Source organism: Alexandromys fortis, unplaced genomic scaffold, assembly GCF_014885135.2.
Source record: "Alexandromys fortis isolate MF-2015 unplaced genomic scaffold, M_Fortis_MF-2015_v1.1 scaffold_0, whole genome shotgun sequence".
NCBI lineage: Eukaryota > Metazoa > Chordata > Mammalia > Rodentia > Cricetidae > Alexandromys > Alexandromys fortis.
The window spans coordinates 29,041,405-29,054,924 of NW_026067949.1; the positions used below are offsets into that span (position 1 = coordinate 29,041,405).

A 13,520-nucleotide genomic window follows, 5' to 3' on the forward strand; every position below is an offset into this window, starting at 1 on the left:
ACCCAGAGGAGGCGAGAGAGAAGAGAGACAGAGCAAGGGGACTCTGAAGAAGAAGCGTTGATGGGGGTGGGCACTATAAGGCCAGGGACGAGACCTGGAGAGGTGGAGGTGCCTGATGGGAAGAGGTGGCTGATGGGAACAGGTGGCTGATGGGAAGAGGTAGCTGGTGGGACAGGGTAGCTGATGGGAGGTACCTGGAGACCTCCCCGAGCTAGGCTTCCTGGGAGCTCGCAGGCTGAAGCTGTGGTGAGCTCTGGGCAAGGATAACTAGTGCGCTCTGGTCTCAGAGAGCTTGCCCAGAAGAGGGGAGCAGTGGGCAAGAAGAGTCTCAGGTTCAGCACAGAGATCTTTCTCTTCTCTCGGGGGCAGTGTAGTGATCTCAGTGGGTGGGGTGGGTGGTGCAAACAGTCCTGCCCCCCTTCCCCCCCCCCCCCGTTGTTTAAAGACTAGACTGCTGCACAGCTCTCATTCGTGGGCACGGCCTACTAACTAGTGATGCTCTCAAGATGGAAGCCAGGCAGCAGACTGGGCTTGCAGCAGAAGGCAGAACAGCTAGGCAGCTCTGTGACAGACAAACATAGCCCAGCTGAACTCAGCCACTGAAACCGTGAATTCAGGTTTCCAGCCCTGTGACATCTAAAATAACCAGTTTACACAGACAAAAAGGCCTTTTTTTGGCTCCTAGGTTTATTTTGTTTGCTTGCTTCAGTTCGTGATTGGTTGGTCAGGTCTGGGGTATGTGCATGTGTCTGCATGTATGTAGGTATGTGTGTGTATTGTGTGTATGTTGTGTGTGTGTGTCTCTTCCTTAATTGCTTCCCACCTTATTTTTGGAGACAGGGTTTTTCAGTGAATCAGGAGCTCACTGATTCGGCTAGACTGGGCAAGCCTCAGGCTCTTCCTGTCCCCTGGCATCAATGCCGTATTAGATATTAAGCTACTAAATGTCCATCTTTCTTTTTAAACTTGGGTGCTAAACTTGGGTTCTGGGGATTGAACTTGGGTCCTCGCGCTCACATGACAAACACTTATTGATCTCACCAGCCCCAGCTTTTGCTTCTGAGCTCCTGGTGAGTCAGGATAGTGTGGCTGCAGTGTGAAGACTAAGCAGAGGAAAGAGGGTGGCAGAGCAAAACCACTCACCTCATTGCCAGGAGAGGGGACGGAGGGAGCCCCTCGTTATGCCCTTAAACAGCATGCCTCAGTTGTTGGGGACCAGTCCTGACAAAAATACTTCTTGCCAGGGTAGAGGTGTGGGGATTTAGAAATATAGCGAAGAATATAAAGACAGGAATGAAAATAATAAAACAGAGAAAAATATAGGATAGCATCAGGAGGGAACTCTAGTGAGTACTGAAATTCACCCTTACTTAATTTCTAACTGCTTAAAATACCCCTGACTCCAAAAGGTAGGAGTAAGACAAAAAACTGCGTTAACTTACCATGAAACAAGGAACTGAACATACCAATTGAAGGTCGCGGGCCACCATAGTTAAACGGTCTGTTGTTAGAACAAAATAAGTCACGCTCACACCCTAGACCAAAACAGTAGGCAAACCACTCTCTGGGTGGAATCCAGAGTTATCTCCTTAAGGGAACTGGAACTTAGTGGGATCCTTAGACTTTTTGTTTGAGGTAAGAACACATCTACTTCTCTATTCCTGAAGCACAAAGGCTGGCTATGAGCCGCCCCTAATGACAATAACCTTGAGAGAACGGAACTCTCCGCTCTAACTCTAGGTAGGATCTTTGTTTGAGGCGGAAACACGATAACCTTGAAGAAACTAGAGGAAGTCCCGGCTCTCTGACCTTTGGTTGACAGGGAAATGGGCTCACGTTTCCTGGACCTCCTCACTCAGCAACCTAATTTCCTCACACCTCTCAACAGTGCCCTGGCCTGGGACCTTTGAGGGACACTGAGGATCTAAACACCACCAGTAAGTTACATAATAACTGTGACCTGGTTTCTTCATCTTCACACAAGGCAGGAAATGGCATCACCCATGAGCATCATCCAAGTCAATCCAGTTGCATAAGACGTGGTGGTACACTGTGCAGCCCCGTGGTCGCGTCAGCTCTTACTGTCGATACTTCAGGTTTTCTGGATTCTGTGCCTCCGTGTTGAGAAGGTCCTGGGGGTGTAGCCTGGAATTGACCCTTGTATTGCCACTGCACAGGTCACTGTAGTGATTCAGACTGTTCATCAGCAGGATGTGCTTTTAGTGTTGTATGTAACAGACTCTGCAAATGAGTATTTGCTTTTGAAGATCAGCAAGAAGCTGTCCTTAGATGCAAGGACAGTGATCTCTCCTGAGGAGTAATAAGGAAGAAGATTTCTTTTAAAATCACTTGATGTTATCAGACATGGCCAAAGCCAAGTGTGCCTACTGAGAAAAAGCAGCCAATTGCACCATGGGTGAAGGTTGGCAGGCTGTTTCATGAGCACAGCATCCTAACTGCACAGGAGAGTTACAGGCACAGTTCCTACCTTATCCTAAAATATATCCAAAGCCAAAAGTGAAGCATCCAGTACAAGGTACTATTAAAAATATCCGGGCAATGGTGGCACATGCCTTAAATCCCAACACCAGGGAGGCAGAGGTAGGTGGATCTCTGTGAGTTCGAGACCAGCCTGCTCTATAAGAGCTAGTTCCAGGAGAGCTAGGGCTTTTATACAGAGACACCCTGTCTCAAAAAACAAAAACAAACAAAAAATAACCTTTCACTGGGGCACAGTGGCTCACGCCTTTGATACTAGCACTTGGAAGGTAGAGGCAGGAGGGTATCTATGAGTTCAAGAACAGCCTGGTCTACATAGTGAGTTCTAGAACAACCAGGACTATATTGAAAAAAAGTCTTACCTCAAAAGCACGTAGATAGATAATAAGTAAGTAGTCTTTCATCTTGACTACACTTTCCACTACAAAGCGTCCTGTTATTTGGACTTGCTGTACCACACTGCCACCTGCTGGCCAGCATTCAGTATCACTTAGGTCCTGGTGACCACAGTGGTTTCATTTTTAGGAGCTACAGTATGATCATTGATACTCCGGGGCAGGCTCAGACTTTGAGGAATTTGTGGCTCACTCAGTTCTAAGGGTGCTCTCAATCTCTCTCTCTCTCTCTCTCTCTCTCTCTCTCTCTCTCTCTCTCTCTCTCTCTCTCTCTCTCTCTATCTCTCCTCTCTCAACCACAAATACAAAACCAGGTGTGGAGAAAACATTTCAGAGTAAGAAAAGGAAATTACAGTAAGTTATACATTTCCAAAGACTGGTAACTACCACAAATAGCTCAGAGAGACCATTTTAAACAGATGAACTGTCTCATACACCTAACTATCTTTCCCCCATATTAAAACTTCTTTGTCTCTTCATTTAGAAGATAATATCCAGGCTGGAGAGATGGCTCAGTGGTTAAGAGCCCTGAGAGTTCTGTTCCCAGAACCTAAATTGGAGGACTCATAACGGCCTGTAACTCCAGCTCCAGGAGATTTGATGACGCCCTCTTCTGGATTCTTCAGGCATCTGCACTCACAAGTGTGCATGTTCACATACATACTTAAACATAAAATAAATCTTTAAAAATGATATAGCAACTATTTTACAGCAAGAATAGGAAGTCAGTCAATTTAGATTTTCTTCTGTCTTGGTTCATCAAAACTTGTTTGCCATTTAAAATTGAAGATAATCCTCCCCCAGATTAATTCATCAGTAGCATGTATATTTAGAGGTTTGTGGTCCAATTTGCGGACATGGCTGTCATCCACATAAGACTCTAGGATGCTGTCTGGTCTTCTTCTTTTTTTTTTTTAATTTATTTATTATACATACAATACTCTGTCTGTGTGCATGTCTGCAGCCAGAAGAGGGCAGCAGACCTCTTTACAGATGGTTGTGAGCCACCATGTGGTTGCCGGGAATTGAACTCAGGACCTTTGGAAGAGCAGGCAATGCTCCTAACCACTGAGCCATCTCTCCGGCCCTGTCTGGTCTTCTTGTGCAGTACCTAATCCTGAACACTAAGCCAGGTGTACCTATGAGCTAGTCCATGCCAATACCTTTCTCGTGGTAAAATTTACGTATTATTGTTATTTGTTTAATTGTAGCATGTGTTTGTTTTAGTTTGGGGACAGCACCTGTGTGTGGGTAGACACATATCCTGGCATGTCTGCGGAGGTGAGAGGATGGTTAGTGGAGTCAGTCCTTCCGCCCTGTGGACTCTGGGTTCTTGGGCTCAGAGGCAAGTGTCGTTATCCACGGAGCCGTGCAAAATTAGCATAAAATTTAAATATTATCTCAGTGTTCTGTTGATTTACGCTTTTGCACTAATGGGATTATCCAACAGTCAAAAATCTATGCGTTACTTTCTACTTGAAGTTTATTTTCTTCTTGGTTAATTATTGCCTTTAGGGTGATCTGAAATTCTTCATTTATAATCTGCTTCTTCTTGTCAGACTGATTTCTCTGGACTAATCGCTCTTGCCCCGATTCTTCACGGTAATCATTTCACTTTATGTCCCACTGGTCTTTTTTTCTTTTTCTTTTTTTTTTTTTAGTCATATAAAAATCTCATCTCTTGAGTAAAATGATGAGAAATAATACCCGTGGCTTCTAATCTGATTTATGACCCCCTCCCCCCACAAATTTCCAAATTACAGCTAAAGCATTCTTCAATCAATTTCTTCATCTCAAAATTCCCAAACTGTTCTGCAATTACTCCAGTGACCTTGATATGAGAGAATGTGAAGGGAAGTTGATGTCTGAATCGAATGTGGTTAAAATATTTTATTTTTGAAAACTTCATGTAAATACATGGCCATGTGAACATGGCTGGGGCCCCCAGTAGAGGCACCATGGGAGATCTTCCACCGCTGGCTGCAATTCCTCTGTTCCCCAGGAGGAACAACTAGGACCCTATTCTTTCTGTCTGTGTGGAAAACAGAGAACTCAGGGTTAGCCACTCCCTCCCTGCAACAATGTACATTAGAAACAAGAGACTGGCTTACTTTTGCTCCGGTAATGATTTGACCTTGGGTACATTAAGAAGCCCAGGACACCTGATGAGTAAATTTCTAAGATGCCATTTAAACCTAACACAGTTGACCTTATATGTGGGGTATGCGCTAAACCAGTGGTTCTCAACCTGTGGGTCATGACCCATTTGGGGGTAAAACAACAACAACAACAAAAAAAAAAACCCGACCCTTTAACAGGACTTGCCGAAGACCGCCTAAAACATAACTATTCAATCATGATTCATAACAGTTGCAAAATAAGCTATGAAGTACAACGGAAATAACTTTATTATGGGGGGCATCACTGTAAGAGGAGCTGTATTAAAGCAGCATTGGGAAGGTTGACAACCACTGTGCTATACTGAAGTTGGGAGAGGTCACACCAGAGCTTTAAACGCGAGCTTGTTGTAATTATGTGTAAACCATGCTGTAATGGTAAAAGTAAAAATGCGGTGGATCCCCAAGTGGCTGCAGCGACAGAAACACTGCAGGTCCCCAAATTCAGTTTCCTCCTCACAGCCTTGCTCCGTGGTCATGATCATGGGTTCAGTATTGTTAAATTAATATTACAAGCATGTATTTGTATGCCCAGATCACAGAGTCCCCCTAAAACCAACTAGGAGGTCAAGTCCTGTATGTAAAGCAAAGAGCCTTTATTCTTACGCAGGCTTGCAAACTCGGTCTCTCTATGTGTTTAATGTATTGGAGTGATCTGAGAGTCCTGAACTCCGTTAGGGTTGGGTTTTTGTAGTAGCAAAGGTAGGGGTGAGGGATTTCTAAGGTTCAGGACCCCTGATTAGCTGACATTTGTCTAGGGGTGTCTTGGTGAAAAGCGATTGGGTGTGTGCTGGCAGGTGATCCTATCTACAATGGTTGAAATGTTAGAAATTTCCTTTGGATGGTCTGTTCCTGGGTGGTCCCTGGTGGTCTCAGTTTGTGGTCTTTCTTGCAACCAGGTATTGCCTCAGGGAAAACTACTGAGACTCAGGCCTCTATCTAGCTTGTCGTGGCTGGGTCCTACATATTCATGAGCACAGACAACAGTAGGTCCTTGGGATTCTTTATTGTTAAAAAAAAAAAACTTGCCTAGATTTATTAGATTTATTTCTAAATAAAAAGGCTTTCTTTTGCTATGATCTGCTTCATATTCTTAAATGCCATTGTCACTCGGAAAGGACTACATTGCCACCGGCCAGGTCTGCAGCTCCAGCTCTCTAAAAGCATGTGTTCCCCACCCTCCTTCTCCAGAAGGCCCTGAGCTCCTATGCAAATCCATTCCTGCCTCCAGGAGCCTGCTTTGCATCTCAGATCTCTCTGGAGGGAGGTGCCAGGATTCTCCCTGCCACACCAGTGTCTCCAGGACAACACACCTGGGACTGGAGAAGCAGAACACAGGCGTTGGCTGGGCTGCTATGTTCCACCCCCACACTGGGCTGGTTGGGATAGTCAGAGCCCCTCCCTTACAATGAGCCTCTTGTTGGAGCTGGCCTTAGAAACCAGTCACACTGAGTTCACCGATGCCACAGAGCTCTCAATCCTCCTTGACCAGGGCGGGCTTACTGCCTGTCAGATCACCTTGTTCAAGTCTCCCCAGGATGGGTGGATGGCTTGGGAAGGAGTGGTCGGTCTGTTTTATTCACCATTTCCCCACTTCTAGTTTTGCCCTTGGTACCACTGTCCAAGGGCGAGTGAGCCCTGCTGTTTTCTAGGACAGAAACTGATGGTGAACGAATGCTCGCACCCAGCTATTCAGACATCAGTTGTTGTATAGCTAAGGTACTGCTCCCGTTCAACTCTTAGAAGTCTTTAAGGGCTACATTTGTGTGTGTGTGGCCCCGAGTATGCATCAGAGGTCAGATGTCAATGATGTTTGTCTTCTTTCACTTTTCTCCTAACTTTTCAAACTATATTTATTGTTATTGTGTATGTGTGTGCTGGGGGAAGGGAGAGGTGCTCATGCCCCAGGGAGCCTGGGTGAAGGTCAGAGGATAATTGGTGTTGGTTCTCATCTTTCACCTCCAGGAATCAAACTCAGGCTGTCAGTTTGCACCGTAAATACCTTTAGCTGATGAAGCATCTTGTTGCCCATCTCCACCTTATCCTTTGAGGAAGCATCCCTCACTGGAGTCCTCCAGACTGCCCAGCCAGCAAGTCATGGACCCTTTTGTCTCTACTTCCCCAATACTCTGACTTAGGTGCAGGGTGTTCTTGGCTTTTTATGTGGGTGTTGGGGGTTGTGACTTGAATGAGAATGCCCCTTTACATTCATTTGAATGTCTGGGCACCAGTTGGCAGAACTGTTTTGGAAGGATTAGGAGGTGTGGCCTGGTTGGAGGAGGTGTGTCACTGGGTATGGGCCCAGCCCAGCTCAGTCTCTCACTCTCTCTGCCCAATGCTCGTAAATCAAATAATCAAAATCTCTCAGCTACATCTCCAGCACCATGCCTGCCTGTCTACTGCTCTGCTCCCTGCCGTGATCATAGACTCACCCTCTGAAACTGTAAGCAAGCCTCCAATTAAATATTTTCCTTTATAAATTGCCTAGGTCATGATATCTTTTCATAGCAATAGAAAAGTAACTCAGACTGGTATCCAAACTCAAGTCCTTGGACCCCAAGATGGTAGTGCTGCTGACAATATCCTGAGATGAGGGTCTAGGCCCAACTCGGGCTGGGTTCTCACCAGGTAAACAGAAGAGTTCTTACCCGCTGAACAGGAAGCTACAGTTGGCCTTCTCAGAAGCCCTGTGATGCAGGTTTCTGTTTGACGGGAAAGCCACTCTTTCCGATCTCTGCTCCTAGTTCCCAGTTAAGCCAAACCATCTGCATGAGCAAACCCCCACCTCACTGTCTGTCATATCAAATCTACTGGCATTCCTGCCCTGCTGCTGTTCTCTGCTCCCGTGAGGCAGCCCTCACTTACGGAATGTACTTACGGAATGGTCTAGTTTGGTGGTTTCACCGCACTTGCTTACAAGGTAAGGCACCAAATGCTGGGCAGAGGGGAACTTCTGTTTCCACCCAGCAAGAGCTACCCACCCTTTGGCGAGTTGGCACACACTTCCCTACAGTAACGAAGCTAGGGAAGCTAGGGTGTAGACAGGAGGGAAGGAGGAGGTACTTGTGGGGAGAAGAGGTAGGGGAGAGAGGGAACTAGCAAGCCTGAAGCACAGCGGGCGGCTCTGGTGCAGAACTGGTTTGAACTTGCCAAGGTTATTTCCCACCTGCGCTCACGGCCCTGCTCAGTTAACACCCCGTCCCCCTGTGGTGTGGCAGGTACACTTACCATTCTTTGTCATTGGTTTGAGGGACCCTATGGGTGTCTGTGCCTACTTGCGTGGGGAGCCCTGCTTCTGAAACACATTGATCCTTGACCTCCAAACAATAGACTCACCTTTCCCTGGAATCATTGCTTCTCAAGGGGTCACCTGCCATCTGGAACATCCTTCGGCCAGCCCCTCTCCATTTCTCTCCCCTCTGCCTCCAGCATCGGTGCCCTCTGAGCCTTTCTTCGCTTCCTCCATTGTTTTGGATTTTGTTTCCTCGCTGAGCCATCAGCCAGATTTCATTGTCTTCCCGAGATCCCCTCTGCATTGCTGTTCCATGGCTCTGGCCTGGTAGGCATTGCCTGCCCTGAGATCTCCCAGACCCGGAGGCCATCTCCCATTCTCACAAGCCTCACTTATGCATAGCTCTCTGATTTATTGTTTCATGTATTTTGCTTCGGCTCACATTGTGGGCCAGCACTCAGAGGGCTTTGTGGTCTGTGTCCCTTCAAACGCTTTCTTAACTATGGAGGTTCCATAGCTGGCAAAAAGAATGAGCAAGGTTTGTCCAACTTCTGTCTGAAAGATGTGGGTCAGAGAAGTAAACCATGAGCTCGAATGCCTCACCCTAAAACTTCATGTGCATTTTGCTCTCAGCCATAGTATAGTCATGATATGACTTTTAGATTCTGTTCTAAGTATGAGTGTGTATATCCATGTGTGGTTATTTGCATGTGAGACTGTAGTTCAGAAGAGGGTGCCGGATCCCTGGGAGCTGGAACTGTGGGAGCTCATTCTTTTACACACAGCCAAACCTGGCAACGAACAATAATTGCGAGAAGGGCTTTTTCCATTCCAATAATGTATCAGTCTGAATGAATTGTGCCGAGAGCCGCATGGTGGGATGATGACTGTTGCAGACTCATAAAGTTAAGACAAGTCGGCAGACACGCTTGACCACATTCCTTGTCGGATGCTGTTGGTATAAGTGAGTCAAGACCCAGATGCGGGAATTGTGAGTCATCTCCACATCACAGGGACGCATGTTGAATGCAATAACGTATCATTAATCCTAATTCCAAAATGTCACGAAGCATTTTTATGGGAGAACTGATCAGCTATACCAAAAGGGAGGAGGTATAATGGGGTGTGTGCCGTTGTGTATGAGGGCAGCTGGCACAAAAGTGGTGGCTTAGAATCTTATAGGATAAAAAAAAAATCAATAATTTAAAAAATTTCAAAATCAAGAAAAGCTTAGTTTGAAATTAAACATTGAAGTGATAGCCCGTGTTGAAATAGGAGCGGCAGGGCTGCGTCCCCGGCACCCGGCCGCCCGCATGGCTAGTTTATACCCAGAAATAATTACACGGAAACTGTATTCTTTCAAACACTGCCTGGCCCGGCTAGATCCAGTTTCTTATTGGCTAGCTCTTACATATTGTTCTAACCCATTTCTAATATTCTGTGTAGCCCATGAGCTGGCTTACCAGAGAGGATCTTAACCTGCGTCTGTCTGGAGTGGGAGCATCATGGCGACTCACTCACTCAGCTTCTTTTCCCCAGCATTCTCTCCTGTTTACTCCACCTACCTAATTTTCTGTCCTATGAGGGCCGAGGCAGTTTCTTTATTATTAGCCAATGAAAGCAACAGATAAGATACAAGACCCACCTCCATCAAGCCCGGGAGATGGCGGTCTCTGGAGAGCAAGTGCAGATGAAAAAGGCCAGGCTAAAGAAAGGTGCTTTGTACTCCTTGTGTAACACTGAACCCAGACACTGCAGGCAGGAACCGGCCCTGGGCAGGTCCTGAAAGTAAGGTTTGCCCTAGTGATGTCCCTCTCCGCCAGATTTAGACATTTCTTCAGTTTAACCACAAGCTTTCTTCAAAGATTATTGTGTTTGTGCCCCTGCGTCTTGCTGCTGGGAGTAGAGAGAGTGGCCCCCTGGAACGCCTCCTTGTGAATTGTATCACACCAGCTGAAGATCTACTGGGAAGAAACTGCATAGTGAGGTTATCTGGAGCACAAGTGTCTACCACTACCCCCTGAAGCTGTGCGAGGCTTTGTGATCTTCACCTCTGTCTAAATGGCTCTGGTAACATCCTCATGTTTCTACGTCACAGGGCCTTCATTGTGTGAGACATCAGGTGTTCCCTAATACAGAGTCAACAATAAACGCGGCATCTGCTATAATGTTCTTCAAGTTAAATCCCCCATCTTAGTTTCAAAGAGTATTTGAGAATTGTTTGGCTGCATCTTTAAAGGTTGCTGTTGGGTCTGTGATTTGTATCAGAAATAATTTATACTGAAAACTGAGTGGGGTGGTTTGGATAAAAATGGCCCCCATAGGCCCACAGGGAGTGGCACTATTATTAGGAGGTGTGGCCTTGGTGGAAGAAGTGTGTCACTGGGGGTGGGTTTGGAGGTTTCAAATGCTCAAGCCAGGCCCAGTGTCACTGTCTTTTCCTGCTGCCTGTGTATCCAGATGTAGAGCTCTCAGTTCCTTCTCCAGCACCAAGTCTGCCTGCACGCTGCCATGCTTCCCATCTTGATGATAATGGACTAAGTCTCTGAAACTGCCAGCCAGTCTCAATGCAATGTTTTCTTTTCTAAGAGTTGCCTGGTCGTGGTGTCTCTTCACGTCAATAAAGTCCTAACTATGACACTGAGAAACATAGAAACTAAAGACGTTTTGGTGCTGATTCAAGAGAAATGTAATTTGAAATATTCCATGTCCTGAACCTTTATAAGTATGTAGTAAATTGACATGCTCTCTAGGTATGCCTCACTCAGTCATGCGCTAGGGGGCTCTCTAGGTGTCCTTACATAGACACCCGCTAGGGGGCGCTATGTGTTCACCATCCAGTGAGGTCATCACAGCAGTGTGCCCTTGCTGTGCCTCCAAGACACTTACAAGGACTCAGATCCACCTACAGCCTCTGGCTCCCACTTCAGACTCACCGTGGGCTCGCTTGAGCCTAGAGAGTGGCACTCATGAAAAGGCAAAGACGGCTCTTCCTAGAGCGAGGCCACTCTCCTGCTCAGTTTTGCAGAGCACTCAGAGGTCATGAAGGTCAGAGGCTTCATTCAGTCTGTTTAGTCATTCGGCATTATGGTTGAACACCCCCACCCCCACACTCAACACATACACAGGCTCTGCCCTTACTTCTGCTCCACCCCTCTCACGGATATTGTCCCTAAAGATCTCTACCACTTCTAATTCTGCCTTGGCCTGTTTCCTAGCGACCTGCACTGACCCACCCTCTTTGGAGGAGATGGTAGAACTGGTAGCTTAAGATAGATGTGGGGGGGGGGGGGGCTGGAGAGATGGCTCAGTGGTTAAGAGCATTGCCTGCTCTTCCAAAAGTCCTGAGTTCAATTCCCCGCAACGACATGGTGGCTCACAACCATCTGTAATGAGGTCTGGTGCCCTCTTCTAGCCTGCAGACATACACACAGACAGAATATTGTATACATAATAAATAAATATTACAAAAAAAAAAGATAGATGTGGGGTGGTGGTGTATGCCCATAATCCCAGTATTTGGGAAGTTGAGGCAAGTATATTGCAAGTTCAAGGCTAGCCAGGGCAACATGAAGAGTTCTAGGCCAGCCAGTACATACTGAGACCTCATCTCAAAAAACAGAGAGGAAGAGGGGGAGGAAGGGGAAGAGACTACAAAGGGCAGGGTGTTGGTGGAGACTGCTCATTCGTTTCCCAGCTGCCCAGACCCAAAATAATCACATAGAAGTTGTTTTATTTACAACACTGCTTGGCCAATAGCTTAGGCGTCTTTCTAGCTAGCTCTTATATCTTAAATTATCCCATTTATATTATTTTATATTTTACCACAAGGCTCAGGGTTTACTGGTACCGGTGTCTGGAATCTGTCTCCTGCGGCAGCAACATGGCTTCTCTTTGACTCTACCTATTGTCTCCTCCTCTGTCTGCTTGGAATTCTCACCTTGCCCTATTCTGGGCTCCATTTTTTTTTGGGGGGGGGGATTTTTTTGAGACAGGGTTTCTCCGTAGCTTTGGGTTCCTGTCCTGGAACTAGCTCTTGTAGACCAGGCTGGCCTCGAACTCACAGAGATCCGCCTGCCTCTGCCTCCTGAGTGCTGGGATTAAAGGCGTGCGCCACCACTGCCTGGTGCACTGCCTGGTTTCTATAGCAACTATTGTGGCTACTGGGATTAAAGGTGTGTGTTACCACTGCCTGGCTGTAAGGCTGACCAGTGGGGCTGTTTTAGTCTCTGATCTTCAGGCAAAATTTAATTATTAAAATACAATTGAAATAACATTACACCACTGAGCCTTTCATCGTTATGACAAAAATCTTAGGAAATGGTGCCTGTGTGTCTTGATTTGCTCTTAGCTTCTCATTAAAGAGAATGTCAATCAAAACAAGAGGACCCGTGCCGGCCTCTACATCTAGCCTCTTTTCCTCAGCAATGATTTCTTTATCAGATGAATTAACGTCGTTTTCTTAGCGAAATCAACAGGACATTGGCACGCTCTTCTACAGTTCTTTCCAAATCACCCTGGAGAGTCAGAACTTTCGCATGCTCATTGATTTCGTTCCTTCTGCACCTCCGAGCTTCCTCGGTTGTGTTCTCCACCCAAGCCTCCTCCCCTTCTTCTTCCGCAGCATGTGGAGGAGGATGGGTTTCATTCGCTGGTGGAGCTGGGAGACCTGTGGATTTTGATTTGAATGATCTGCATGGCGACAGAGAAGGGTTAGTGTTTTCTAGTTCGGAAATGCATCGCCGTAAATAAAGTCGTGTAAATAGACTTCAAAGTGTGTGTGTGTGGGGGGGGGGGGGAATAATTGAGTAAATTATATGTTACTATGCCATGGAATTACTACACACATTAAAAACATGGGAAAGGATCATCTAGTGCCACAAGAAAACACTCTCAACATATTAGGCAAACAACGAGAGCAAACAACAATTAGAAAATCCTCAAGCCAAATAAAGGCGAGCAATCAAAGCTAATGATTAAGTAACTGCCCAATCAGCTAGGAACTGGAACGAAAGGAGCTGTAAGTGCTTGTAAGAAAGGCATGGTCGATTCCTTTCTTTTTTTTCAGACATTCTCTGCCTCTTTGGGAGGACACTGCCTGATTTAGCTTTCTTCTGTTCCTGCAGGACACTCCTGGAGAGAATCCACTTGCAGAGAGAAAAGGTCTCTGTGAGCCCACAGTTTGGTGACTCCCTTGCTCTCAAGCCTGTGGGGAGA

General features: G+C 46.4%; 1 long non-coding RNA gene across 1 annotated transcript; it reads right to left on the reverse strand.

Annotated features, from left to right (window-relative positions):
- Positions 1 to 419: 419 nt before the first annotated feature.
- On the reverse strand, positions 420 to 9,020 carry LOC126506200 (uncharacterized). The gene is made up of 3 exons (XR_007593148.1): positions 8,408 to 9,020; positions 2,862 to 2,965; positions 420 to 2,310 (listed from the first exon to the last, which is right to left on the reverse strand). It is a non-coding gene; the product is annotated as an uncharacterized lncRNA (long non-coding RNA).
- Positions 9,021 to 13,520: the final 4,500 nt, after the last annotated feature.